At 51.7% G+C, this 27,980-nt stretch overlaps 1 protein-coding gene across 6 annotated transcripts in view; it reads left to right on the top strand.

Moving 5' to 3' along the window:
- The first annotated feature begins 657 nt into the window (after nucleotides 1–657).
- Nucleotides 658–27,980, top strand: part of ZHX2 (zinc fingers and homeoboxes 2) — a 179,384-nt gene continuing 152,061 nt past the window's right edge. For all 6 annotated transcript variants that reach the window (XR_014843403.1, XR_014843405.1, XR_014843404.1 and 3 more), the window contains exon 1: nucleotides 658–950. The gene's annotated coding sequence lies outside the window, so the exon portion shown is untranslated. The remainder of the gene's footprint in view (nucleotides 951–27,980) is intronic.

Here is a 27,980-nt window from a genome sequence, read left to right as displayed (position 1 = left end):
CCTCCCTACTCCGAGCCCTCTTATTACTACTCCAGGAGTTAAATGTGTCTCGCTTTAAAAAAGAAAAAAAATTTTTTTTAAGTTGTTATTATTTCCCTGAGTCCTAGGGCGGGAGAAAGCGCAGGCAGCGCCCTGGGCTTGCGGCGGCCCCACCCGCGCGCTGCCGTTTGCTCTGCAGGAGGGACGCGGGGTCCCGGGTGCCGCCCGCTCAGCGAGCAGCCGCGCCCAGCGGTCCCTCCGTCGGCCACTCCACGTGGTTAGGATCAACAGTTTGTCGAGCTCATCAGTGACACCTTGAACTTTTCATAAAGAAAATGGGTATTGCACCAGGAGGGTTTGGCCGCGGCCGCCGCGCCGGGTCGTGCTTAATATTCAATGATCTCGCTCGCGCCTCCCCCTCCTCCCCTCGCAGAAATTCCACCGAGTCCGTTACTGGGCTCAGACTTTTAAGTTAATTTACTGCCCACCCCCCAACCTTGGCTAGTAACCAGCGCCTTTAGGGTTGGCCTCCCCCCCAGCTCTCGCCTGAAAATGACATTTCGCCGGCGTCTCCGGAGGGGGCTGAATTTCACTTTGTAACTTTCTGCGGAACCCGAGCCCGGGTGGCAGCTCGGGTGGTGGTATCGTATGCAAATACGCATGCTGACGTTACAGATCATGTGGGTTTTGGCGTAGATTCCCCACTGATCGAGACATTTTTTTCCCCTTTTTTTTTCCTTCTTTTTTTTTTTTTCTTTTAAAAATTTTGGCCACTGTTCTCCGTACGGGGGCTTCTTCTGTCTGTCTGTCTGGCAGGCTGGCTTTCCCCCTCTTTCCCACGGAGCCCGAGCCGGGCGCCCGGTGAGGAGTGGGGAGTGGGTGGGGGGAGCCAGCAGAGTTCCATTTTGGAACGCCCGTGCCGCGTCTCCACGTTCCCAGCCCGGGTCCCCGCGTTCCCAGCCCCAGCGCAGGTAAGAAACTTCGCCCCGGCGCGGAGCACCCCCCGCCCGGCGCGGCCGGCCCCGAGCCCCGCACGCCGGGCACCGGCCACTCCAGCCCAACTTTCCCACCGCCGCCGCCGCCGCCGCGGCTCCCGAAAATGTGTTGTTAATGGGACTTGGCCGGGTTTGTGATTGGAAGGGGGGCGCGGAAGGGGGGGGTGGGGTGCAGGCTCTTTTTTGCGGGTGGGAGGAAATCAGAGGATCCAGAGGCGGGGGGAGATTTTTTTTTAAAGAGTTTTGATTACAAGTTTGGATAAATGGGAGGCAGACCGAGGAGGAGGAGGAGGAGGAAAAACATGTCTACGTTTCCCTATGTCGACATAAGCCACAAAAAAATATGGCGTCCGCTTTCGACAGGGCGTTACGTAGACCCGACTCTGTTTTTATTTATTTATTTCGTGGCCGGCTCCCTCCCTTCTTGGCCAAACTGCGGCGCTTTGTGCGAACGGGGCCGGTCCCACGGGGACTCCACCGGGACGTGGCCCCGGCTCCGCGGGTTCGGGCAGGCGGGGGGCTGCGTGTGTGTGCTCCCCTCCCTCCCTCCCCCGCTCTCCCCTCTTCTCCCCTCTCCCGGTGACGATTCGCCGTACTGTGGTGGCAGGAAGCATGACGCCGTGGGTTGAGGCTGCCTCTCCTCTCCTGGTGGCTGCAGGCAGCGGGCGCGCAGCGCGGGCGGGGAGCCGAGCTACCTGCCGCGGGCCGAGCCGCAGCGCGGCGCTGTCCCCACGCCCCGCTCAGGTGCCGGGGAACCCGCGTGGCGAGGGCCTGGGGGGCGGGGCGGGGGGAGCCGCGGGGCCCCCGCTGTCCTCCGCCCGCGGCCCGCCTCTGCCCGCCCAAGCCCACGGTCGCCCCCCGGCAGGGCAGCTGGCGCTCTTCGTCTGCCCCACGAGCGGTTCATCTTTGTTGGTGTCTCGGCTGCTTTGTGGCTTCCCCAGGACTTGGGGTCCTCGCCTTTGCAAACTTGCCCCTTTCCCAGCCGCTCTGCAGGAGGCTGCGCAGACGAAGATGAGCGGAAAGTTGGAAACCAGTGAGCATCACGGAACGGTCCGCTTGGCCTCGTCGCTGTGCGGAGCTCGGGAGGCGGCGGCAGAGGAGGAGGAGGAGGAGGGTGGTGTGTTAGGCTGGGGAGAAAACTTGCCTGGGAAGCCAAGTCGTGATGTGCTCGGGCTTCCACCTGATGGATCAGCGTCCACGCCAGTGGGGTCTCTGCCTTCAGCTATTTGCGAGATGGCCTTTTGTTTGTCTGGGAGGTGAGGGAGGAGGAAGGTGGGGAAAGAGCCTTCCCTGGACCCCTCCCCTTTGAAAGTGTCGCTGCCCATCTTGGGCTCCAGAGATCACCAAGTCTTTTCAGGCCCTGGAGTTCTGCCCTTTCTGCTCTCTGATGATTGTCTTCTGTTTCCAAGGTAGCAGCTCCCCAAGGCTGAGGCAGGCCCAGTTGGGCAGGATTTGAGGGGCAGGAACCCCTCCACTTGATCTCTTGGGTTGCTCTGACCTCCTGCAGTTACTCTCTGAACACACACACACAGTCAGGCACACACTCTGGCTCCTTTAGGTAGAGCAGAAATTAATGCCTGTTGAAGTGACCGGGGTGAGGTTCTGAGAGCTCTTCAAGATTTCAGTCAAAAGGTGATTTTCTATTTATGAGGGCACTGAGTTAAAGCAGTTCAGTCCCAGGGCAGTAATGTCAAAAAGCATTTGGATGACAACCAAGTGGAATAAATATCTTGTAAAATGGCATGTTTAATAGTAAAAATAGATTCATGGAGCCATCAAGGGCTTGAATGGGACTAACCGAAAGGGTTCCGTTTCAAAGGAAAGTTACATAAGGCTGTATACATGTCTTCTTTTAAGGCCAAAGGAGGGACATCTACAAGTACGATTGAAATGTGTCACTGCCAATGACTGGACCCATGATCTGTGGGAAGAGTGTTGCCTTTGAAAGGTCTGCTCCATGTTGTTCTCGTGTGCACGTGTACCTTCTTGCCAGGTGTGTTAACTAAGGATCCACTTGAAGTTAACAGCCTTTAAGGGGAACATTCAGAGGCCAAGGGTTTTGCGTAAATTGGATATACTAACGGATCCCCGTTTAAAGGGAAAACTCAAAATGACACAAAGGTTTCTTGGCATTCAAGATAAGTCATCTCCCAGTGTAAATACTGTATATCTCAACAGCCAAGAGGCATCCCCACCTTAACATCAGGACCACGTGACTCAGTGGGATGCCGTGCATTAGACAAAAAGACTAATGACAGTGTTGGGTAACTGTTGCTAACACCTACTATTTTAGTACACCAGGCGCAATGCTGTATATTTTACATGTTTTGTCATTTAATTCTCATCATAACCCTATGAGATAAATACTATTATTATTCCAAGTTTACAGTTGAAGAAACCAAAGCTCGGAGAGGTGAAAAAACTTGCCCAAAGCTGCACAGCAAAAATCAAACTCCGTGGTTGAAGTCAAACCTTACATCATAGCCTTGAACACGCCAGTATATCAGCTCCCCAGATAGGGGACGTCATAGTTAGCAACATACAGGGCCAGGTGCAGGCAGAAAAGAAGGAACAGTGCTCACTGTCTAGTAGTCTGACTCATAGGAATTTTCCTGGGTTTCATTCTTTAATTCATTTATTTAGCATTCATGTGCTGATTTATTTGTTCATTTTGCAACTATAATACTCATCATGCTAAGAAAAGCCTACAGTCATTAAGCACTTTTATATGCCAGGGACCATTCCAAGTGCTTAGGATTAAACTGTTTTCGTGGCGTTCCCATCGTGGCTCAGTGAGTTAAGGACCCGACGTTGTCCCTTTGAGAATGTGGGTTCGATCCCTGGCCTCACTCCATGGGTTAGGATCCGGTGTTGGCGCAAACTGCAGTGTAGGTCACAATGCAGCTTGGATCCAGTGTTGCCCTGGCTGTGGAGACAGAGCATCAATCTGACCTCAAGGCAAAGCCGTGCCCCCAGCGCTTTGGAGATGTTAGCGGGACTGAGACCCTTACCCTTACTCTAGGAAGTTGAGCGGCCAGCCGGCCAAATCAAGCAGGATTAAATAGGTGCTTGAATTGAGAAAAGTACCTACTGTGGAAGTACAATAAAGGACATAGGTCTTATGCCATAAGAGACCCATGGAGGATTTCCTAGAGGGGGTATCCTGGGAACTGACCCATGACTGAGGGGGAACAATGTCTGGAGTTGTGTCAGATATCATTGCACTCAGCTGTTAACAACAGAAATCCTGCCCACTGGTGACTTAACCAGATAAGGGATTATTTGTGTCAGACAACTGGAAAGTAGGCGGGATGATGCCTCAGTGGTACCAGTGGGGACACAGACTCTGTCGTTTTACTCTGTCACCCTTAAAGGATAGGCCTTTGGCTCCAGGTCTATCCTCTCATGGTGGGAAGGTGGCTGCTGCATCTCCAGCCCTCACATCTGCTTTCCAGAGAAGGGGAAATAGGATGAGTGAGGCACAAAGAGCATTTACCTAGTGTGGCTTTACTGTTACGTTTGGAAAGGGATAACCTTCTCGGGAACTTCTGTGCTTCACTTGACCAGAACTGTGCCACATAGCCACCCAAACCTACCAGGAAGGGGCAATCATGTGTTTTTAGTTAGGCACATTGCTGCCATGAACAAATTGGGATTCACCTTGTAAGGTAGGAGGGGTGATTGGAAAAACAGGTTGTTGAGTTGGCTGCTAAAGTGTGTGGCCTAAGAGGAGAAGAGGAAGCTACTACTCATGAAGTTAAAACTGCGTCCTGGGAGCCGTGTGTATCCTGAGGAGGTGGAGACGAGGGTTCGGGGAAGGTTTTGCAAGGAGATGATGCCAAACTTGAGGGTGGATGTGAAGGAGGTTGGCTTCTATCTCTAGGTACTGGGGAGCCATGGCAGGCTTCTGAGGAGGGACTGTCAAGTGTTCAGGACCATAAGACTGACAGCAGTGTGCCTTATGGAGACAAATCAGCTTGGTGCTTATTTGAACTAAAATGAGTTCCGGCAAGTTGCAGACCAGGGGACGAGTCTTGCCTCAGGGCGAAAAGAAGACAGCACACTAAGAAAGGGAGGGATGCTGGGGAGATTTTCTTTTAGGTCCTGCCAATAGGAATCCAGAATTAACCTGATGCTAGTCAGCTGTTACCAGGGAATAACTAGCTCTTCTTTTGCTATAACTCAGTGAGTTAGAACCCTGAGAGGGTTCCCCAAACAGTACGCTTGTCTTTCTCCTGACCCCCATCTTCTCAGGGTCCCACTGCACCTCCACACAGGGTAACTTCGGTCATGACCGTTCACCTTTGCTTTTAGTGGTGGGGGTGCCATCAGGAGCCTCCGAGGGCCCCCCTGCTGCCTGGTCGGGTTCCACATCCCGGATTCCTCCAGCAAGGACAGACACCCCTTGATTCTCTGCGCAGTTAATGGCTTTATGACTTTGGGCTGTTACATACCTCTCTCAGCCTCAGTTTCCTCATCTCTAAAATGGCACTTATTCCAATAGCTGCCCTCTGGGTTGTTGTGAAGCTTAAGAAGAAATTTATTAAAAGCTTAACACAACCCCTAACATTTGGAGTGTAGGCAGGAAACATTACCTGTTACCACCATCGTCACCTCCGCCACCATCATCACTGCCACCAACTCTAGGGTATGGCTTTACTGTATCCCTGAGGTGCCATGTGATGAAAAGGCATGGATTTTTATCATAGATTTCATGACCCCGTCGGTCCCCATCTCATTGCAGTTCTCCTTCCTCCTCCCTCAAACACACAGCCACCCACACACACACACACACACACACACACACACACACTCTCTCTCTCTCTCTCTCTCTCTCTCTCTCTCTCTCTCTCTCTCTCTCTCTCTCTCTCTCTCTCTCTCTCTCTCTCATTTGTGGAAGCTTAAGTAAGCACTGACATGGAAGGCTCTTCCCGATGGGACCCTAGTGCAGTGTTCAGGTGCTGTAATGTGCTGTGTCATGGTCAAGTCCGGATAGCGCAGTTCTGAAAGGACGCTTAGCTGCTCACGTGTCCCTTTAGTCGACAGCAAAGCAGACATTGTTTTTTTAGTATTGACACGGTAGTTCGGTTTATAACTGAAAAAAGAAAACTGTCCTCCTGATTCCCCTCCCCTCCCCTTCTCTAAGGCCCCCTCCCTACATCGAGCAGGTTGTGATTTTAAGAACATCCACCCACAATCTGTTTCCTGTTCCTATGCTTGAAGTCAGGCATTGATTGGTAATTTTGTGTGTGTGTGTGTGTGTGTGTGTGTGTTGCACATGTGCACATGTAACAGACCCTCAAGGAGAAAAAGTCTTAACAACGATCCATCTCTTTCCACCGAAACTTTAAAATGGAATTAAAAGAGACCAGAGGCAAAAATCACTTTTCTTGTTGACACCTCTCTTTACCCTCTGGTGAACAATTCACCTATGAAAAGTCACAATTCTGGGAGTTCCCACTGAGGCTCAGCGGTAACAAATCCAACTAGGATCCATGAGGACACAGGTTCAATCCCTGGCCTCGCTCAGTGAGTTAAGGATCCCCCTTTGTTGTGGCCAGCAGCTGCAGCGCCGATTTGACCACTGGCCTGGGAACTTCCATATGCCACGGGTACAGCTCTCAAAAAGACAAAAAAAAAGTCACAATTCTGGAGTTCCTGTTGTGACTCAAGCGGGTTAAGGACACGAGGCTGTCTCTTTGAGGATACAGGTTCGATCCCTGGCCTCATTCGGTGGGTTAAGTATCCGTCGTTGCCCCAAGCTGCAGCATAGGCTGCAGATGAGGCTCCAATCCAGTGCTGCCATGCCTGTAGAGTGGGTCTTAGCTGCAGCCGCAATTCAACCCCTAGCCCAGGAATTTCCATATGCTGCAGGTGTGGCTGTAAAAAAAAAAAAAAAAGCCACAGTTCCCCATTTCTCACTTTCTTCCTCTTTCTACCCTGCTCTGGTTCCTTAGTACTAGAAACACTTAGTGGAGATTAAATCTTATTACACAGCATTTCACTGCAACAGTTTTTGCCACATCAAATCTGCGGTGAATGAAATGCTTGTGCCATTGATTCATGCAGGATCGATATTAAGGAGTGTGCCCCAGACATTCACTCATTTCGGTGTAAGAGGTTGAGAGTGTATTTTCAGGGTGCACAGGCTTGGTTTGGGATGAACAAGTGGGCATCACAGGCTGGATGTACTTTCCTGGGTTTAAAACCACACTGGGTTCACCTTGCAGCGGGAAACGTGCAAAATCCAGGGGACTGTTCAAAGTCATGCTCATTGCAAGGAGTGGATACTGTCGTCCCTGGGGCCATGGAGGGTGGTCAGACTGAATTAGCTCTTTGGGCCCGAATCCTCCCTGTTGGGGGGCCCAGAACAGGCTCTGTGAGGAAGAGAAGGAGCCTGCTGTCAAGAAGCACACAGAAAGAGATGAAGGAGGTTTTCTGGGCTGGTTCGATGCCGGCAGCTGCAGCTTCTGGACCCCAAAACATCTGCAGAAAAACGAGAAAGAACCAGAACCTACACTGAGGAGGCCACGTGCATGGCTGCATGGCTGTGCCAACGTGACCGTTTAGGTCAGCGTTGCAGAAAGAAGAAAAACACTCCTCGGCGGGGCTGGTATTTGGGCTCCCTACAGCCATCCCCCCACTCCCCAAAACCAGCCTTCTCCACTCTGCCCGGTGAGATGGAATGAAGACCAGGCTCCCTGCACACCCAGACACACCCCAAACACAGTGTCACCATCTTCGGAGCAGCAGCAGCTTCTGAGCACCTACTATGTGCCAGGCACTCTGAACACTGTCTCCTCACTGATCCCAAGGAGTGTGTTGAGAGAACTGGGGGAGCCCCGTTTTAAACATAGGCAACCAGGAGTTCCTGTCGTGGCGCAGCGGAAACAAATCTGACTAGGAACCATGAAGTTTCGGGTTCAATCCCTGGCCTTGCTCAGTGGGTTAAGGATCTGGCGTTGCCGTGGCTCTGGCGTAGGTCAGCAGCTGGAGCTCTGATTACACCCCTGGCCTGGGAACCTCCATGTGCCGCAGGTGTGACCCTAAAAGGACAAAAGACAAAAAAAAAAAAAAAAAAGACTGGCAACCAAAGCACAGAGTGGTCAGACGCTTGCTCAAGGTCACAGAGAGGAGGCAGGCGAGATTTGAACTCAGATCAGTCTCTTTCTAAAGCCAATGTTCCTGGCCATCGCTGGGTCTTTCTGAAGTCTTCTGGAGATCAGCTCCACCCCAGCCTGCAACAAATAGGGAGGAGAACAAGCTTCTGGACTCTGAGATGGCTTTCCTGCTAAAGGAGTATAAGGGCGAGTGACCCAGGCATCCGTGAGTGTGTGTTTGTGAGTTTAGTCGAAACAGAAGAGAATTCCAAAGCTGTGCCTGTTATCCTTTCCCACCCCCAGTTCCCAAAAGCAATGCTCAAGCCTCTGTCCATGTCTATCACAGAACATTCTCCAGGAGCACGCCACCCTCTCCTCCCCAGCTCTGGCGAGAAAAGGAATCCCAGTGGGCTGAAGGCTGCAGACTTGGAGACGGAGGAGAAGCTGGGTGCTACTTTCAGGATGCTGAGCGTCCTTGCCAGCCAATGGGGGAAGGAGGTGGAGGGAAGCAGGCGTTGCGGGGGGGAGGGGGGGAGATGTGGAGAATGGCTGGGTTGCTGTTTTTATACAATAAAAGAGGATCATTGTAATTGGGGGCCCTTGAATCATAACACGTCTGCCCATGGTTCTCTCCAGCTGCAGGGCCATTTAGTTAAATAGCACACAGAAAACTCCTTTCAGCTGACATTACTTTCCTGCTGTTCTTAAAATCTGAGACCGGGCTGAATTGCTCTAACAAAAAAAAAAAAAAAAAAAAAAAAAAAAAGAAAAGCCATCTCAGGCTCCCTCAGTCCCTGTGTGTACCCGGAGCCTGCATAGAATCTCCCTGGCCTGTGCAGGAGAACATATAGAAATGATTTGCCTCTGTACTGCGGACTTGTCTTTTTGGAAATAGCACCTTTAGAATATTTGCACACAGCCTGATCAGAGCTGGCAGTCATGGCCAGGTTTATGGTAGGCGGTGGCCCAGAGATGGTAGGGTGAAGCCAGAATGACAGGGGCTGGAGGAGGAGGGGTGTGGACTGACAGAAGCTGGCCAAAGAGACTGCCCTCTGGCCAGGAAATGTAGGGGAAGGGATGCTGGTGGCTCCAGGCAGGAGCAGAGAGAAGCACAGGCCCTCAGCTCACCTGCCCTAACAGAGAGTGCTGAGTTTCATTATCCTATAGAATAGCCTGGAACTTTACATTCCAGAATTGATTCTGAGCATGCAGTGAATTTCTGCCAGAGCTACACAGCACAGGAGAGCAGGGAGGCTTCACGAAATTGTTTCCAAGAGGGAAGGCTCCTGGGTGCACAGAGCCCCAGAGTCAAACCCATCTGGATCTCTGGTGGATTAATGGTGGACCCTCCATGGAGGGCTGGAGGCGACTGTGTGAAATTGGGCATGGCCTGACTTTGGCACTTTTAGAAATGGGATTTATGGGTCTCCTGGTAGAAAGTCTAAGGTCCTCTGGGGTCATTTGAGGAGATGAGCATTATAGCCACAGGGTGCAGGAGTATCAGGATCAGGGAGCTTCTAGCTGGAAGAAACTTTAGGAATTACCTACTCTGGTTTAGGAAAACCGTGGCTCAGAGTACCAGGGAATTGCCCAAGGTCACACAGTCATATGGCAACGTGTGACTTATCCTCTTCTATACTGTCTGACCCAAGGCCCTCTGTTTCCTTGGGACTCCCCTGACCAGCCAGCTCCATCCCAGTACCTTCCCACCCTCTTATTTTCTTCTGACCAGTCAGCAGACACTCACTGAGCACCCGCCGGAGGAAGAAAACAAGGGCCCTGCCCTCAGGAAGTTCACGGTCCTTTGGCACTTGGCAGCAACTGCTTCCTGACATCCCAGGCACAAGGCTGAGGGCTTTTTTGGTGGGTTAGCCCATGGCCCTTCCCGGAGACAGGAGGACCCTGTTACTCCCCATTTAACAGATGAAAAAGCATGGCGTGGGGAAGTCTTTTGTCCAAGGTTTTTCGAATCCAGGCAGTCCTCCACCCCACGTGAGGCTCGTAAGGCAGAAATCCATGCAGTCTCTCCTGCCCTCTGTGCACCTGTGGCTCCAGCTAGAGCTGGGGTCACCCCCCCCCACCCCGCCCCATTAGCATGGCCGAGTCACCAGGCTGTGCTGAGGATAACACAAGGATGGGCGTGCCTTCAGGGCTTGACAAAGGACCTTCTCAAGCATGGTTTTTGTTTTTTGTTTTTCCCAGTGTATCACAGTGTGTCAACTGTGTGTCGGCTCTACGCACCTCACACCATAACCCGGCCGTTTGTGTAGCTACCCTGCCAAGCAGATAGTGGGAAGGGCAGAGCCAGAATGCCAGCACAGGTCTGTGCAGTCCACGACTGGACCAGTTTTAGCCACATCGGGCAGGCATGTTACGGCCAGAATTCGCTGAATGGAAGTCCCATGAGGGCTGGGGCAGGTCACTTAGGGACACAGACTCACCGGTGGCAGCCCAGTTTAGTTTCCTGAAGGTCTTGGTAAAAATAAAGGAACTTGGAAGCACTTCAGGCAATTTTCAGTTAAGCAACAGATATTTATTTGAGCCTAAGAAGTCCTGAGTGCTCTGTGCAAGACTCTGTGCATGTCCGTAGCACAGAGATTACTATTAGTCCCATTTTAAAAAGACAGCTTGGGGAGTTCCCATTGTGGCTCAGTGGAAATTAACCCGACTAGTCGTCCTGAGGACTCGGATTTGATCCCTGGCCTTGCTCAGTGGGTTAAGGATCCAGTGTTGCTACCAGCTGCGGCATAAATCACTGACCCCGCTTGGATCCCACATTGCTGTGGCTGTGGCTGTGGCTTAGGCTGGCAGCTGCAGCTCTGATGTGACCCCTAGCCTGGAAACTTCCATGTGCCACAGGTGTGGCCCTAAAATTAAAAATTAAAATGAAAATTAAAAAATGGCTCGGGAAATAACATACACCTTTAAATCCATTCATTTAACGTGTACAACTGACTGACTTTTAGTATCTCTGTAGAAGTGTGCTTTTATCACCACAGTCTAATTTTAGAACATTTCCATCACCCCCCAATGGAGACCCTGTTCCTATTATCCATCACTCTCCACCCCCTTCTTCCTCCCCTCCACCCCTAGGTAACCACTCATCTACCTTCTGCCCCTACAGATTTGCCTTCACTGACATTTCATATAGAAGGAATCGTATAATATGTGGTCTTCCGTGTGCTTCCTCCACTTGGCGTGGTTTGGAGGTTCATCCACGTTGCAGCCTGCAGCAGTACTTCACTGTTTGATGGCTAAATACTCTTCCATTGTTTGGCGAGCCCACATATATTAGCCTGCTGGGGCTGCATAGCCAAAGAGCACAGCCTGGGTGGCTTAAAGAGCAGACGGGAAGTCCAGGCTCCGGAGGTCAGCAGGTTTGACTGCTAGGAGGCCTCTCTCTTTGACTTGCAGACGGCCGCCTTCTCACTGTGTGCTCACATGGTCTTCCTCCTGGGTGGTGCCTGTGCCCCCTTGTGTCTCTTTTGTGTGTCCAGTTTCCTCCTCTTGTAAGGACACCAGTCAGACTGGCCTAGGGTTCACCCTGATAACTTCATCTTCACCTAGTCACCTCTTGAAAGTCCTTGACTCCAAATAAAGTCACATCCTGGGCTCGGGGCTGCAGCCTATGAATTTGGCAGGGAAAGCAATTCCTATCAGACCACCATGGTGACACGGGCTATTTTGTTTATCCATTCACCTGTTGATAGGCAGTTGGGTTTTTCCTACTTCTTGGCCTTTATAGTGATGTTGCTGTGAACATTTGTGTGCAGTCTCTGTGTGGAAGTGGGTTTTCATTTCTCTTAGGTAGATAGCTAGGATTGGAATTTCTGTGGCATCAGTAACTCTGCGTTTAACTCTGAGAAACCTCCAAATTGTTCCCCTAGCTATTTCCGTTTTACATTCCCACCAGTGGCAGGTGAGGAGTCTGATTTTTCCCTGTCTTCACCAACCTCTGCTATAGTCATAAGCCCCATTATACAGGTGAGGGAACTGAGGCGCTGGGTGGAGAAGGCCAGTCACGGGGCTAGGGAGCAGAGGAACAGGCTTCACACACACACCAGTCTGACCAGTTCCCTACCCAGGGCCTGGACTGGGGTGAAGCAAATGAGGCACCCGGTGTGTAAAATCTAAGAGAGCCCCTAGGCTCAGGGTCAGCGAGTGCAGGCTCAGCACCAGCACCCATCAGGGAGTGAGCGAGCGCCTCCTTAAACGTGGTGTCCTGGGCACCTAGTTTTCTGCTGAGCTCACCCTTGCCCCAGCCCTGCCACCAGCCTGCCCCTTGTGCATAGGGCGCGGTGCTCTGTGATGGGGTGGCGATGCGGAGGGACACGAAGGTGACCAGTCCTCTGCCCCTTCCCCAGAGGGGCTCTCAGTCTGAAGGATCTGCATCTGCAGCTCCACACAGCCTGCCTTCCAGGACCTGCAGAGGCGGGATCCCGCTCACAGGGCTGCTGTGCCAGTGGCAGGGGCCGATACCTGTGAAGTGCTGAGCATGCGCCTGGCACCCAGGCAATGCCCTGGGAACACTGACTGGCACCCTTGTGTTGGCATGAATGCATCTCTGACCTGTGTGCCACGAGGCCGCCTCTGAGCCACTGCAGTTTGAGGGATGTCCCTGGTCTGGAAATTTGACTGGGAGCCTCACCCCCTCTCCCATGGGAGAGCCGTCACCCAGCGACCAGGAAATGGCCTGAGATGAAGGAGACTGGCCATCCATGCCCTCCCCAGACCTGCTGAGCCTGTTCTGAGAGCGGGAGGAAGATCCATCACAGGGCCCAGCACTGGCTCTCCTTCAGCTCACCGCTTTCCCGAGCTGGGCTGCAGATTCTCCAGGTCAGGCTGCGTTACCTCCAAAGCCAGACTGCCCTTGCTGTGCTCCCAGTGAGAAGATGCCTGATGGGCAATACTTGTGGGGGCCAAGTTGAGCCAGGGGAGGGATAGCCTTGGGTCCTTTGTGCAGAATTGATGGTCCCCTGGTTTTCCCCAGCTGGGCCAAGGGGCCCTGTAAGTGGCCTGGGTTATGACCATATCAGCTTGCTGGTCTTTTGGGATTCGGGAGGGATGCGCTGACTGATCCTGATAGGGGGCTTGGGGAATCCCATCAAGGCTTCTGGATAGAGAAGGTCTGTTTCAGTTGCAAAAATGATGGAGATGATGGGAGCCTTCTTGCTCGGTTTGGTCAGAAGCCACGTAGATTCTGTGCAAGGCTAAGTAGACGCATCTCTCTTAACAACTGGAGCTCAGTGGTCCTGCCCCAGAGGAAGGCGGCTTGCTGGCCCAACCACAGGACCAAAGCCGTTCAGACCTGGCTGGTGCCCTCCCCAGCCCTGCACACACACCATGCCTGGCACACCCCTGCTGGCACACCGTGTGTGAGGACCATGACAAGACCTCAGACTTGCTGGACAGACGGGCTTTCCACTTGGCTTCCCGCACCCCATCTCCCAGCCCCCACCACCTGAACCCCTAGCCCTGGCTGAGGACTTGCTCAATAAATAGCTGTTTAATTGATGAACAGAATTGAATAAAAAGGAATCTGTGTGTGTTGAAATAGGAGGGGGAGTCATGCTTGGCCTGACTACCCAAAAGCGGATGGAAACTCTTCCAAAGTTGGGCTTTTGTTGTTGTTGTTGTTGTTTTTCGGGGGTTTTTTTACATCTGGTTTTTTCAATCAGAGGGAAGGAGGAAGTCTTACTGGAAGGAAAACATGTCTTGGCATCTGTCACCATTCTCTCCCCGCCTGCACTCCACTGACGTGTGGTTCTCAAACGCCAAATCCGATTGTGTTCCACTAACCTAAAAGCCCCCTGGTCAGCATTGCCCAGGAGTCATCATAAAGTCATCATGAACCTTTTAGGGGCTTTGCAGGGAGCAGAAACAAGTTAAAGGGGTCGGTGGGATGTGGTGGGAGTGGGTCAAAGTAGAAAAAGCATACATCCAGTCTCAAGGGACTCAAAATCAAAAAATTTCACGTGGGCTTTCCTGTCTGTTCCAAGGACTGCTGCTTAGTACCTTCTAACCTGTAGGATCGAGTCCAGATTCCTGACCTTGGATGGTGGCTCTTTGAGAGCCAGCCTCTAGCCACCAGGCCTATTTTGCCACAAGCACTTCCCCTCTGCCATGTGCGCCACACTTCAGCCGTGCGTGACCGACCTCTGAATCCTGGCTGTGCCATCCTCTCTCTCTTTTCTTTCTTTTTCCAACCGGAGGTCCTTCCGCCCAGGACGATTCATCCCCTAAACTTAGCAAAAGCTACTCGTTCCTGCTGGAGGGTTATTGCTGTCTCTTCTGAGAATGTAGTGTGCCGTGGAAATAACCCCTTAGAAATCTGAGCGTGTGGGTTTTGAGCAGCTGGCACATCTGTCTCCCTGAAAAACTCTGACCCACCCCTCCACCCCAAGGCCAAATTTCCTCTGTCTTCTGATTCCCAGCACCAGCCCAGGGCTGGCCCACCAAGCAGGTTCAAAACGAACCTCTCTGGAGTGACTGGATGGCTCTATACGGGAGTGAATGATTCTTTGCCCAAAGCCTGTTTGGGAGCCTGTGTTCTGGGCCAGCATGAGGGTAGTTAAATAGACTTGGCTGCCCACTGCTGCCCCTGGTGGCTCGTCCTTGACAGTGTCTGGAGAGACAGACCCTGGACCATTTCGTCACAGGAAGCGGTCAGGGACGCTTCCTTCCCAGGCTGCCTTTGTCCCAGCTTTGGGACCTCTTGGCCAAATTCTGCCAATCTGCCTGGCTCAGCCCCGCTGCCCCATCTGGACAGACATCTGGCCTCTGTGTGCAGCCGGCTCCCCTTCTTTGTTTCCTTTCTGTAACTCCGTGGCCACCTTCTCATGTGGCATCCAGAGCAGTACCCTAGGTAGCACTGGAGAAGCTTTCTACCACTTCCAAGAGTAAGGGGGTTTTTTGGCCGAGTCTGAACTTGAGACCAAACTCTAAAGGTGGTAGGACAGGACAGACCGATTGAGTGTTGCCGTGTGCCAACCCTTGAACCTGGCGTGTTGTATACTCCACCTTGTTTGCTTTGCTTTTATTCCCCCACAACCCACTTGATAGAAACCTTTATACCCATTCTACATATGAGGAAATTGAGGCTTTATGAAATGAACTTGATTTAAAACCAGGCCCGAGTGACACCAGTGCCCAGGTTCTTGCCACATCACAGCACTGGCGTGTTAGTTAAAGGTTATGAAAGACTCTGTTAAGTGCCTTAATGAACAGGATCCAGAGATGCTGGCCCTGCATGTCCTTTCAGAGTTTGCTATTTTGCTCATACGAGAGCTGCGTGGCAAGAATGCCTAACAGGGCATCTTTTCTCCTTCCCTTGAAAGATGCTTCCTGGCACCAATACAGCTTCTCATTCTCAAGGTATTTGTCCTCGTACAGTTTTGTCACCAATTTTTTTTTTTTCCTCTGGGGAGGGAAGAAAATACTTGTCACAAGAGTGATGGCCAGTTTACTAAAACTCAATCTTACTGGGCCCATCTTAACACAATAGGAAAAACAGGTGTTGAGATTTCAGTCATGTGTGTATTTTTGTTGTTATTGTTTTGGGGAGGGTTTTTTGGTTTTATTTTGTTTTGTTTTTGGCCACATTCAGGGAATATGTAAGTTCCCGGGCCAGAGATCGAATCTGAGCCACAGCTACGACCTATGTCACAGCCACGGCAATGTCAGATACTTAACCCACTGCACCAGGCTAGGGATTAAACCCACATCGCAGCAGCAACCCAAGCTGTTGCAGAGAAAATGCCAGATCCTTAACCTGCTGTGCCATAGGGCGAACTCCATGTGTGCGTGTTTTTGGTTTTTTTTTTCGTCTTTTTTTTTTTTTTTTTTTTTTTTTTTTTTGCTATTTCTTGGGCCGCTCCCGCGGCATATGGAGGTTCCCAGGCTAGGGGTCGAATCGGAGCTGTAGCCACCAGCCTACACAGAGCCACAGCAACGCGGGATCCAAGCCGTGTCTGCAACCTACACCACAGCTCACGGCAATGCCGGATCGTTAACCCACTAAGCAAGGGCAGGGACTGAACCCGCAACCTCATGGTTCCTAGTCGGATTCGTTAACCACTGCGCCACGACAGGAACTCCATGTGTGCGTGTTTTAAGTAATAGTGATAACTGGCCATTCTGTGACAAACACACATGAACCCTCTGGACAGGCACTGAATAAGATGTACAAGTGTCAGGTTAGGCTAAGTTATGATGAAGTGACAAATAAGCCCAATAGCCTAGTGACTTAACCAAGCAAAAATTATTTCTAACCTGCATGAAATACACTTCAGAGACTGAGCTCTTCAAGGCAGCTGTGCCTTAGGGATCCAGACAGCCTAAATTTTTTAGCCACATCGTGTCAAACAATTGGCTTTCAGGTTGCTGGAGAAGAGAAATTAAAGGGTCACATACACACTCTTTAAACATGTCACTTGGGCTCACACGGCCCTGCCTCATTGCAAGGGACCTGGAAAGCATGGGGAGCACGTGAATGTTTGTCAAAGAGGATTTGTCTCTATCCAGTAAAGTCCCAGGCTGAGTGGCTGTGCTGCTTCTCAGCCTCGCTGAGTCTCCGGGAGCGAAGGACACCAGTGGCACAGCCCAGGCCTGCACGGGGCTCCCTACCACTTAGTCTGGCCACGTTTGACTCTAAGGGTAGTAATCAAGTGTCTCCCCACCAGGGCATCTGGGGAAGTGGTCCTGCTGATCCCAAAGGCCACGGAACATGAACGTGAATTTTCTTGCAGCGTGTTTACCTTTCTTCCATTTTCTAGAGTGCCAGTATAATTTGGTTCTGCCTGGGGCAGCCAGCCTGGCATAGAAGAAATGAAAATTTAATGAGGGCCTCATTACTGCCAAGCACAAATGACACTGAGCACAGGAGTCACTTTAATGGCTGGTATTTACCACAAGCAAGCATGCATTGTGCCAGGTGGATTCTCAGCACTGGTGGATTAATTTCCGTTCTCCAGGAGTTCCCTGGTGGCCTAGTGGTTAAGGATTTAGGGTTGTCACTGCTGTGGTTCAGGTGTGATCCCTGGCCTGGGAACTTCCATATGCCATGAGTGCAGCCAAAAATAAATGAATAAGACAGGACCGTTAGAAAAATACTTATATATTCTACGCACCTCCCCTCTGAGAGTTTAACTGTGCCTTTCTTCCCGAGAAAGTCCTGATTATCTGCATGTAATAGATGAGAAAACCGAGGCTCAGAGACATGAAGGAACACAGCCAGCCGGGAAGGGGCAGAGCTCGGCTTCTCGGGCAAGTCTAGCTGATTCTAAAGGCAGCGCTGAATTTGTGAGGTTGGGAGTGTGTAGGGGATGCAGAAAAGGCCAGGGATTAAATACCAGGGCTGTTCGGGCGAGTCGTGAAAGCCTTTTGTGGATTCAGCTGTGCCTGTGCATTCCAGGAGGGTGTCACAAGTGGAATGGGTGCTGGACGCTTCGTTTATTCATGTAAGAAATATGCCAGTTCCTACTATGTGATGGGCACCAGGCTAAATACTAGGACACTACAGTGGTGAATACAAGGTGCTGCTTCAATCTCGACTTCTTCCTCTATGGGACTGTCTAGATTTGTTTTAAAAAATGTCTTTGAAAAGTAGCTTCAGAACCTCAATCCCAGCATCCTGCCCAGGGATGGTTGTGTATTCAAATCTTGATTCTGAAAACATCGCATGTGGCCCCTGGGCTCTGCTCGGAAAACAAGGACCCTCTTCAACCAATGGATCCCCGTAGTGCATCAGCCAAGCGTTTGTTGGTTCTCAGCTCCGCATAGTTCCTATCTGGAAACAGTCTGCCCACCAATATGAAAGTCGGCCCCCGAGATCACCCCATCCAACCCTCTGAGGTCTGACGGGAGAGGAAACCCAGGCTCTGTCGAGGTTGTGAGCCGCCCAAGGCCCCCTCTGCTGCTTTCAAAGGTTTCCCTAGGAAAGCAGGCTCCAGGACAACGAAGCGCCTCCGTGACGCAAATCGTGCTCGTCCCTCCTCTGCACCTGTACTTGGGGATGTGAAGGGAAGCGTGCTTCACCCCTCTGAGCTCCTAACGCCTTTGACCGTGAGCTTTCCCGCCAGCCCAGCCCCGAGCCCAGCTCCCAGGCTCAAGGGGACAGTGAAGGCCCCAGCCATTCCTCCATCCACCACAGGTGGACACACGCACGACCCCGTTACTCGCAAAGGGGACCCCTGTGCTTTTTGCTTGTGCTTCACTCTTTTCTTGTCTGTTTTTCAGTCTTTGACTTTCAGGCCAAGTTCTCTGACTAGGCTCATCATTTCAGACTTTGGTGGGAGGGGGGATGCAGATGCGGGGGGGTGGGCGGACAGAAATCCAGGGATAAGTCCATTAAATACCATTTTGGTGAACTTCACATTTGTTTAAACTGCACTGTGGAGTTTGGTGCCCAGAAAATGCTGATTGACTTGCTTCTCTCCATGAAGTAGAGGCCTGGGTTGAAGTGATGCTGGTCATCCGAGCAGGGAGCCGGCCAGAGCCCAGGCTTTTTCTGATTGTGAGAAGCTCCCGGTCTAGATGACTCTGCTGGACCCTGGGCTGTAGTCACCTTCTTTCCAAGCTTTTGGAAAAGGTCTGCCTTCCACCAGCTCACCTCCTTGCTTTGCACGAATAACAGCCTTTGAATTTACTTTTGAGAAAAAGAAAATGCTTTTGGTTTTTCCTAGCTGATCTGGTGCAGCGAGAGTCCGTCAGTCTTGCCATTCAGGTGACCTCGACAACGGAAGACACCCATCACCCACATGCCCATTCCTCCCAGCCCCATTCTGCCCTCTGCCCCTGTCCTGGGTTCACATAGTAGTGGTAGCCAGGGTCGTGGTGGCCCTGAGCTTTTCTGCTCTGCTGGGCACCCACAAAGGAAGCTGGTGCTGGGCCTGCAACCCTTGGCTTCTGCAAAAACAGTGGGAGGGAGGAAGGGGGGAGTGTCTGGGTTCTGGGCAGCATGGTAGAGCCCCCAAGCTGTTGTGGCCACCCCTTGTGCTCAGCAAATATCTGTGGAATTCCTGAGGCAGGCAGCACCAACGGACCCACAGTGACCCTTATCTGGGATGCAAGCTGTTGGGGATTTGGCACTCCTCATTTGTTCTGGCAACTGATGAAACATCTTTGCACCCTGTGCTATCAGGAACCCCAAATGCAGGTTAATAGTGAATGCCTTGCATCAATGGCGGGAATAACTAGTGGTCACTTTAGAGTTGAGTCTTCTTCCCAAGGAAGAAGAGGGGGTGAAAATCGTATGAAACTCCAGGAGCTCAAGAACAAAGAACATGTCCCGTCCCCCCCCCCCCCCCGCCCCGCTTTCAAAACCATGTGGGAGGCTTGCCTGGAAGACTTTTAAAAACAAAACAAAAACCTACAACTGGAAGTTATATCATGTGTAGACAGGTGCGAGCGCACACAGAGCTGAGGCGGCACAGCTGGAAAGTTTAATATTTTTGACTCTTTTGTTTGCCGGTGCGTAGGTATTTGTATGCAACTTTAACAGCAGAAAATATACATTAAGGCTGATGGTTTGTTTTGTAAGTTCCACTTGTAGACCTCCAACTCTGGAAATCAAGGCTTTCGGTGAATGAAAAGACTATACGTGTGTGTTGTGGTGTTTGCTGAAAATAACAACCCGTGGAAAAATTCCTACTCCTGGGTGTGCAGAGAGGGTTTGTTTATTGCAAATTACCTATCTCGTTCTGGGTATCTGTAACAAAACTCTCCGAGCAGATTGGGCAAATTATCATTTTTAGAAAATTTGTTTATTTACTAAAAATGTATTCCTGCAAATTTCCCATAACGCCCCTTCTTGTGAAGTGGAGTTTCTCAGAAGCTGGGTCTGACACCTGTCCTCAAGAGCAGGATTTTGACACAGGGCCTCTCTCTGGGGACTCTGGGAACCCAGGGGGGGGTGTTTTCAGCTCAGGCGAGAAATTCAGAGCCGAAGGCAGCAGCGCTCGGTGCTGGGAAGGCGCACATTTGAGGGAAGATGGAAGATGGCTGCCGGTTCTGGGCCGTCTCCTTCTGTGCGGATGAGTCGGCCACCTGGATCTTTTCCACCCTTTTGGAACAAGCACATGTCCTGAAAGAAATTCCACACACACAGGCGGGGGTCAGGAGGCCTGGGCTCCTCCAACTCAGCCACCCACTGCCTCCTGACTCTGAGGGGGTCATTCAGCCCCTCTCTGGCCTCAGTGTCCCCACGTGTCCCCTTAGTGTCTCTTCCTCCCCCCCACCCCCCTCTGCGTCACTTTTCCTCCCATTAGTCCATCTCTGGGGTTTACTCAGCCCGCACCAGGCTGGCAGGGCTCCTGCAGGTTGGGCTGCCTGTCAGAGGCCTGCTGCCACCCTGGCTGTCTCGGGGGAGCCTGTTGACTCAGATCTTTCTGGAAGCCTTGTACAAAAGAACTCGCCTCTCCAGCGAGGTTGCCCACGGAACTGGGATGACGTTTCCTTGGAGAGCCCACGTGGTGTTGAGCAAGCAGGCGGCTTTCTGCAGCTCCCAAGGCAGTGGGCCTGGGACTGATTTACAGGGAAGAAGCGAGAAAGGGAAAGAGAAAGAAGGGGTGACTGGCCGGGGTGGAGGGGGTGGGGCTGCAGGTTCTCAGGCTGGAAAAGTTAATGGGCCGTCTTGCTGGGGGGGGGGGGGGGCGCCCACATCCCTCCTGGCCCTGGGCTCTGGAATGCCGTGTTTATCCAAGGCTCTGTGGATCCCTGCTTCTCTTGGGAAGTCGCTTCTCCCAGGGCTGCCAGAGGCTGGCAGGATATCTCCAAAGAAATCTCCCTTCCCCGCAGTTAGCCGCTGTTGGGGACCAGGGGGTGGCAGCGGGAGATGCTTTAAGGAGAAGAGGAGGGCGTGAGCCCACAGCGGTGGTGGTGGGGGGGTTCTGAGTGGTCAGCCCGGATTAGCACCTTCTCCCCCCTTCCGGTTCTGAGCCTGGGAAGGGGGTGGGGACTCCGGGCTGCGGGGACTGAAAACTGAAAGCCGCCCAGCGACAGCCACCGGATTTCCCTCCCCCTTCCCCCACCCAGCCCAGCAAACCACCCCCCACATGACACCAGGAGCAGAGAGGTGCGAGCGCTCTTAGGGTAGTAGGTGGCGTGAGGCAGACTTGGCGGCTTGACCATCTGGCGTCTTTCTATGCGAGGCTGTGACAGTGGCTCTGGGCCCACCTCACACCAGCGCTCCACGTCGCTTCCTCCAGGGACTTGTGCTGGAGCTCAGTCTCGGCTCTTCCATCACCTCCTCCGGGAGGTCTTCCCTGGCAGACGGAGCTTCCTCCCTCTCGCCACCATTGACACTGTCGTGGGGGGGTGTCCGGTGGGCGATGGGATGTGTGGCAGCCTCCTGGGCTCCACCCACCAGATGCCAGCAGCGCCTTCCCTCTGCTTGTGACACCCAGAAACTTCTCCAGGGGTTGCCAAAAGGCTCCTGGGGTGGGGCGGGGAGTGGGTGGGGGAGAAGCACGGGCTAAATCACATGCTCTGTTTTCTTTTCTTCACGGCCCTCTTCACTCTCTGGAATGATTTTACTTTTTGTTTCAACTTGATCCACGTTATATTCATCTGAGAAGCTTTTTTTTTTTTTTTTTTTTAAGCAATCCCAATGCCCAGTCCCACCCCCAAATGATTCATTTAGGATCTCTGGAGGATGGCTACTCATTTAGAGCTTCCCAGGTTCTTCTGCTGGGCAGCCTGGCTGAAGGATCACTGCTCTCCCCACCGCCACACACCTGCAGGGTGAGCCGCCCTCTGAGGGAGGAAAGGGACTGCCCTGGCCTCAGTCGTGTTGTCAGTACATAGAATAGCTTCTGCCACATAGTGGGACTCAGCACTGAGATTGCACGAAAGAACACATGCTCAGAAAACCCATCATCACTGGTAGATGTTTGGTTTTTTGTTTGGTTTTATTTTTTATTATAGTTGATTTACAATGTTCTGTCAATTTCTGCTGTACAGCATAGTGACCCAGTTATACATATATATATATATATATATACTTTGTTTTTTTTATGGCCATACCTGTGGCGTATGGAAGTTCCCTTGCCAGGGATTAAATCTGAGCCACAGCTGCAACCAACACTGCAGCAACAGTAACACTGGATCCTTTAACTCACTGCATCAGGCTGGGGATCAAATCCCAGCCTCTGCAGCAACACAGAGCTATTGCAGTCAGGTTCTCAACCCACTGTGCTACAGCGGGAACTCCTATGTATTTTTAGTAGAAATTCTTTCATTGTTCATTCGACAAACATTCATTGAGTGCTTGCTCTGTGCCAGGTGTGGTGCTGAGTACCGGAGATGCAAATTTGACCCCCATCTTTTAGGCACCTCTAGTCCGCTGGGAGGGAAAAAATATGCAAAGACACAGGGTTCCCCGTATTGTGAGGTGGTTGTTAGACTGGAGGTAAGTGGGCAGCAGTTAGAACATAGAATAAGCAGTTCCTAAAAACAAAAGGAAAAAAGGAAACTAGAAAGGAGCCCAGTTTCTCTCAGGCTACTTAACATTTTCACACTTGAACATGATCATAATCCTGCACAGCAGGTGTGGCTCCCATTTCCCAGCTGGGTAAACTGAGGTACCTCATAACTTCCCATAGGGGTCCCCAGCCTATATGTGGCCCAGCCTGGATTCAAACCCAGCTCTGCCTTTCCAGCATACGATGCTGCATTCAGAGCTGAGGCTAGAACGCAGGATCCTGAATTCTCTTGTGCACACAGCCCCACTTCCACCACTAGCAGTTAACAGTGAGGCCTTAGTGCCCTGGAGCCCTGGATCGGGATGGGCAGGGGGACGTGGCGGGCCCTGGCAGCATCTGCTCAGACCCAAAGCAACAGCTCTCCACTCTTTTCCAGCTTCCCATTTCCTTATCGAGTGCCCGTTGGACCCAGAGCTCCATGCTAGGTTTGAAATAGACATTCTGTGCTGGCAGAGCGGGCCATCATGGACGGATGACCAGAGTGCGCCCTGTCCAAACATCGGCAGCAAAATATCCAAGTCCCCACTCAGCTGAGCGTTCTTGGTGCTTCGTTGCCAGGCCCCAGCGCCCTCTCTTTCATTACCTCCCCCTTGAGTTCTCTGCTCCAGGATTCTGGAACTGCTTTTGCAGCTGCTGATAAAGCTCCTTCTCCCTGCCTCTCCTCCTGCTGGACCTTTGCACCTGCCATCCCTCTTCCTCCAGAACAGCTCCCCCTCTGCTATGAGTCAGGCTCCTCTAGCCTCCTCCGACGCAGACACCAGTCCCAGGTGCCCTTGGCTTTGTCAGGTTCACTGTGCTAACCCTCTCGGAATTGTCATCCCCCCAGATTGTCACCACCTCTTGTCTGTAAGCTCTGGGGACGTCGAGGGGAGGGGGTGTCATTTTCACTGGGCATTTAAGCCAGGCCTGAAGTTGAAACTCAGCTTAACAACTTCCTACTTCTTGGGGTTTGAGTGGGATGGTAAACCTCAGTTTTCCTATCTTTAGAAATGGGCACGATAATCCTTCCCTCACTGCAGGGTTGAGGAGGAGGAGTGTTGTAAGTTTTAGAGGCAATTCTTGAAAACTGCCTAGAACACAGTATGTACAGGTGTCTGAGTTAGAGTCCCAGCAGGTTAGGCGGGGTGGGTACCCGGAGCTAATGAATGGACTGCTGACATGGTTAAGCAGAATCTTCAAGAGATGGAGAGGCCTCGGGCTAGTAACAGCTGAAGGTTCTGTCTCCCCTGGGCCTGAAGAGGGAGGCTGGAGGGGTGGCCGGATCAGAGCGGCCATCCCGGGAGGTAAGAAGGAGTAAGAACTAACATGTACCGGGTGCTACGATGGCCAGCACTGTTCTAAACCCATGAATGCATCTGAGCCACATTTATGGGGGGGCGGGTATTACTGTTTAACCCATTTGGCAGATGGGAAAGCGGAGGCCCAGATTCCCTTTTTCGAGATCCCACAGTGGGGGTGGGCCCTCACTCTCCTTTGACCCTCTAATCTCGTGCCAGAGGGTGAGGACACCGGCAGAGACCATCGTCAAGGGTGGCAGAGCGCAGTGGAGAAGGGCAGAGAGTGGCTCTGCCGGGCAAAGGGAGGCGATCCTACACAACAGGCAATTAAGTGGGAGCAGCTGTTGCTGCTGCTACTATTATTGACATCGTCCTTGTTGTTGGATCATCAAAGCATGGGACCAGGCCCGGCTCCCGTCGGGCTCAGATATTTTCCAGTGGACTGAATGAACCACTGTCCTATTGACTACATGGGATCGCTACGTCAGTTGGGCCCTAAATAGTAGATTTATTGAGTGGTGTAATTGCAAATAGTCTCCCTTTACGCTTCTGGTAGCATAGGAAACGTTTCACTCCTGAGAGTTTTAATGCTATCACATGCTTGTTGACTCAGTGAATTCTTTTTGACATTTATTCAGGATTTCCAGACTGTGTAGGAAGGAAAGCAAACCGCTGCTATCAATGTTATAGGGCGAAATAGAAAAATAGGATGTTTCCATTTGGATTGAAACGTTAGGCACTCGGAGGGGGCCTTTGAATTTAGGTTGAGAGTTTAACACTCTCTCCTGAGACCGACCGCCCAACCTGGAAACCACAGGCGATGCCCTGCCCCATGGGCACCCCGTGGTCAGGAGCGAGGTCTTAGTGCTGACACGCAGGGCGTAGGGCTGACAGGGTATAGCAGGCTGGGCTGGCCATCTAAGGCTCAGGAATAAGAGCCGAGGATCACTCTGCTTTTTCCCAGGCCAGGCCTTGTACCTGAGACGTTACACAGCTTGCTCATTCAATTCCGCTAACAACCTTCTAGGATGGGTTCTGTTATTAGCCCCACTTTGCAGATGAGGAAACTGAGGCACAGGGAGACCAAGTAATTTGCCCAAGGTCACCCAGGTGGTAAGTGGAAGACCCCCAATTCAAGCCCAAAGTCTGACTTGGGAGTCCTTTCTATTTTTGGTTTTTTTTTTTTTTTTTTTTTTTTGCTTTGCTTTTTAGGGGTGCACCCATGGCATATGGAGGTTCCCAGGCTAGGGGTCCAATCGGAGCTATAGCTGCCAGCCTACACCACAGCCACAGCAACGCGGGATCCGAGCCGTGTCTGCAACCTACACCACAGCTCATGGCAACGCTGGATCCTTAACCCAGTGAGGGAGGCCAGGGATCGAACCTGCGTCTTCATGGTTCCCAGTCAGATGCGTTTCTGCTGCACCACAACGGCAACTCCGGGAGACCTTCTTTCAACTGCAGTGCTTATCGTCTCTTGGAGAGAGAGTGGAGCTGAGGCCCTGGCTTCAGCCCTCTCATTTTCACAAACGAGGCTCAAACAGTGATTTGTCCAAAGGCACCCAGTCTTGTTAGCAGGAGAATTCAGATGAGTCTTCATGACCGCTCCTGACTGAACCATCCTATCCCCCGGGGGGAAGATCACTTACCTTTTTTTTTTTCATTTACTTACTCATCTGGAAAATGGGGCCAGTGATTATACCTTTAGTGCTATTAAGAGACACGATAATTTCTGCCATGACTTAGACACAGGGAGACACCTTGAGTAAACTGCAGGGTGCCAGGCAACAACAACAGTACTGATAAGTAATAATAGCATGTCTGGAGCCCTGGTTCTGATCTGGAAAGTTCAAAGCTCTCATCTGCCAACCTCTGTGATTCCTCACGCATAATCCATAATTCTCACCACCCTCCTTTAGGTTGACATTGGAAGAATCCGTTACAGAGAGGCGAGTACCTTGCCAGGTTACCAGAGCTAGTGACGGAGTACCCGTACCTGACCCGTCTGGGCTGGTGGAAACCAGTAGCTGTATCATCAACAAATAGAGTCAGTGCTGCCTCTTATGTTGCACATGTGCTTTCTCAAGCAAACCATTTCTTCATAAAACCTGAATCTGAAAAGGGCACTGGTCTTTCTTGCAACATCCTAACAGAGATGGTGACCAGTGCCCTTCCTGGCATCTTCTAGGATAAGACACAGAAAGATGCGACGTTCTTGGAGAGGAATATCAGGGCCCCAGAAACTCAGCCTCCGGCTGTTGTATCCTCACAGATAGGGCACAGGTGTCTGACGTGGCTGGAGGAGCACAGACCCAAAGGGGCCAGAAAGAAGAGTTGAGAAACAGACCTCCCCAGGGAGAGAACACTCAGGCCTGTATAATCCCTTGCTGTCATTAGTTATGTCCGCTGCCAGGGATCTTAGACGAGTGACCTCAGAAGCCATCCTGGGCCCATGTGACCTGAGCCACATCCTTTGGTGCCAAACATGTCAGCCGCAGAGCCCAAAGCTTAAGAGCAGGCCCTGGAGCGAGGCAGAGGTGACTTTGAATCCTGGCTCCGTTCTTTTCCAGCTGTGTGGCCTGAGACCTTTCATCATCTGTAAAGAGAGGGGGCCATTCTTTCGACACCATCCAGTCTTTCTGAAAGTTAAGAGAAATCCTATACTTAGAGAAGTCACCACCAAAAGAACTAGAAAACAGAAAGGGTTGCCTTTGGGGAGTGTTCGTCTGTTTGGCGAGGAGTGGGTAGGTTTTATTTTAAGCTGGTGGCTTTCATTATAAAACTTTGTAGTATTTGAGCTCTTGACCATGATCAGTGCATTTCTTTGTTAAGAATATTTTAAAGCATTTTAAGAGATCATGTAAATCAGCACTGTGCACAATTCCTGGCAAACAGTAAAGCTTAATAAATGCACGCTGGTAATGTCTGTGTATCCTGATGACTCGCCATCACTATTGCCTGGATGCTTGAGGAAGGGAGGCAGGGGTGCTGTTTCAGTGAAAGCATATGGGCTAAGTTCCTGGGGTGTCTGGACTCACCCCCGTTCTGTTCACACCTTTACCTGTGGCTTAAATGAAGACCTAAATGCCACCCTTAGCAGCCACCCAGTCTTGGAACTTACGTTGCTACAAGCTATGATGACACATAAAGACCCTTTCCCTGTAAAACCTCAGTTTCCTCATCTGTAAAATGGGAGGTAGTACCACCTGCCTTGTTGGCTTGTTTTGAGGATTAAAAGGGACAAGGTAGGGAGAATGCCAGGCCCCGCGCCTGAGACCTTGCACGCATTCAGGCAGCAGTCACTATCTTCTGGCTGTGGTCAGAGATAACATGAAGCCAGGAGAGATAGGGACCATGCCGGGTGATAGAGACAGTGTCCTGGAAGATCTCAGTGGACAAGAAAAGGAGCCCAGGCTAGCAACTTGCACAACAGCGTCAAGTCCCACAGGAGCAGGGGATGGACCCCTGAGGCATCGTAGATCCCGGGTAGGGAGGGTCCACGGACGTCAGGTCCAGGAGGGACCGGCAGCCGGAGGAGGGTTGTAGAGATGTAACAGCCTCGATAGCAGAGTGGCGTCCAGAGTGGGAGAGCCAGTAACAGCCCTTTTCCCCCATCACAGACCTCATTGTAGAATCGTGCTCAGTTTGCAGGGTTGCATGTAGAGTGGACATTCACAAAGGAATATGTCCAGGAGAGTGGCCAGGATTGTAGACAGTCTGGAACCAGGGAACACGGGGCTTCACTTGATACAATGGGGAATTTGGGCATTGGAGTTTTAGGGGTCCATAAACGGCAGACCCCTGTTACCGGATTGATGGAGAGGCCAGGTTCCGGATTGATGGAGAGAGGCACAGGGTCAGACAATGTGATTAGAATACGTTACTGGTTAGAAGTTTTTCTAACACTCCCCGCCCTGCCCTCCATGCCAAAAGGGTTCAGTAAGGGAACTCCAAGTCTGCAAAGAGACGTGCTCCAGGTCATTGCCACTCACTGAGCAGGAGGAGACAGAACAGGCAAAGAGGCTGCATCTCTGATGCTTGCGGATTAACTTCACCAAGTCAAGGAATAGACCAGGGACCGTCACCTGCCAACAGGTGCTCTACTCCACTTCCAGGGGCAGAGGGGAGGCACGGGGTGGGGGGGCGGTG

Source organism: Sus scrofa, chromosome 4 (assembly GCF_054392235.1).
Source record: "Sus scrofa isolate SSC_HxYL_T2T_F1_AM1 chromosome 4, Sscrofa_HxYL_maternal_Yorkshire_Landrace_v2.0, whole genome shotgun sequence".
NCBI classification, from domain to species: Eukaryota; Metazoa; Chordata; class Mammalia; order Artiodactyla; family Suidae; genus Sus; species Sus scrofa.
This window is presented reverse-complemented; position numbering and strand designations above follow the sequence as displayed.